A 2126-nucleotide genomic window follows, 5' to 3' on the forward strand; every position below is an offset into this window, starting at 1 on the left:
GAAGTGTTTTACTGATCTTCATTTTTCAGTGCCTATTCTAAGGCTTGATACACATTAGAATAACTATAAATTATCTTGAGTCAATAATAAAAAGCCTATTTTAAGAAGTCAGCATAAAGGACAGGACTTTGAATAGCCACAGTTTAAAGTATTTCTTTACTTGTGTCATAGAATTCTTTCTCTTGTAAAACCACCAGATGATCATACTATGAACTTTTCTAATTTCAGGCAAGCACAGAAACAAAGATTTATAAATATCAACTGAGAAATGCAGATTCAGAAAGAAATAATTAAATTTCCTGGAGCTAAAAAACTTGTAAGAATAAAAACAAACATGGTCCACTTTAGGGATTGTGAGTTCAATGTTACAATTACACAATTTATAACAATAACATGCCAGTATATTTTATTATTTTAGAAGAAAGGACTTCCATATTCTAATAATAGTAATAATGGCAATAATAATAATAATAAATACTGTTTTCAGAATGTGGAATATTAAAACCACTCATTACGAGGAGTGACTCATCATAATTTTCAGCCCTTGGACCTTGTGTATGAGCTATAATTTTACACATGCATCCAATAATTCATTTAATAAATAAAACATGTGTGCCAGGTTCTGAAGGCACAAAGATGAGTCATCTCCACTTTGCCTTCAGGATATCACAGCCCAGGGAAAAAGACAGATCTGTAAGTGGATAATTACCATAAAAAGTAGTACTAAAAATAAGTAGAAGGAGGATTTAATAGGCCAATCTATTAATTATGTTAATATAAAGTGAAATGAGTTAGTATTTGTAAACTATAGACCATTGTCCAGTACTAGCAAGTGACAAATGGATGTTTGTGTCTTAGGAAAAAAAAAGGATTCAGCGTGGAAACAGCTCTGGATACTCTTCACTCTTCACCTTGCCCACAATAAGTACTCAGTCAATATCTAAATGGGTGAACAAGTTTACCTTTTTAGATGTTAGGTCAGGAAAAGAGAAGACATTTTCCTACTCTTCGATGGGTTGAAAATACTAGTACTAGCTTAAACCAATATTTGGCAGACAAGATAGGGTGCGTTCAGGGTGGTATGGCTGTAGACTAATATTTGGTAGAAAATCCACACATTAACTTTGCAATTTCTAATTTCCCTTTTAATTTCTTCTTTAACAATGTATTACTGATTTGTTTGGTTGGTTGGTTTGGTTGGCTTCCAATATTTGGGCATTTTAAATGTATTGGTATCTAATGTATTTCTATCTTTGTTAGGGAACTTGTTTGTATAATGTGAAGTTTTCCATATTTACTTATGGCTCTGAAGGTGTTCCGTCTTGGTTTATGTCCATATGCACTTGAACATAGTGTTTTCTACTGTCATTGGGCAAAATGTTTTATAAATGTCAATAAGGTCACGTTGGTTGATAGCTTAATCCAAGTATTCTATCTTCTTAATGATTTTCTCTTTCTCTCTTTTTTTTTTTTTTTTTTTTTTTTTTTGAGACAGAGTCTCACTCCATTGCCCAGGCTGCAGTGCAATGGCACTATCTCGGCTCACTGCAACCTCCACCTCCCGGGTTCAAGCAATTCTCCTGCCTCAGCCTCCTGAGTAGCTGGGATTACAGGCACCAGCCCCCACCCCAGCTAATTTTTTCTTTTTTTTTTTTTGTATTTTTAGTAGAGATGAGGTTTCACCATGTTGGCCAGCCTAGTCTCAAACTCCTGACCTCAGGTGATCCACCCACCTTAGCCTCCCAAAGTACTGGGATTACAGGCATGAGCCACCGCACCTGGCCTTTTGTCTTCTTGATCTATCAGTTATAGAGAGAAAAAATCTGAAAATTTCTGATGTTAATTATACATTTGAAGTAAGACAGGTTCCCAGATGATCTTGGCCAATCCAGTTCTTCCCCCCAGCCTCCTTATAGTTCTCAAGATAACTATATAATGTACTGAGAACGTAGTGCCCTGAGATAAGAAGAAACTGTCCAGAACAGACTGGGCTTTGTCTTTGTCCAACCCAGAGCAGAATGTCCTGCAAAAATTTAGCTTTGTGGCCCAGTTACCCTCAGGGTATAAAACCCAGAGTGGAATGCTTCCAGTGTCTCCCAGCTGTGGTGCAAAGTGGGACATGCACT

The sequence above is a fragment of the Macaca mulatta genome, chromosome 3 (genome assembly GCF_049350105.2).
Source record: "Macaca mulatta isolate MMU2019108-1 chromosome 3, T2T-MMU8v2.0, whole genome shotgun sequence".
NCBI lineage: Eukaryota > Metazoa > Chordata > Mammalia > Primates > Cercopithecidae > Macaca > Macaca mulatta.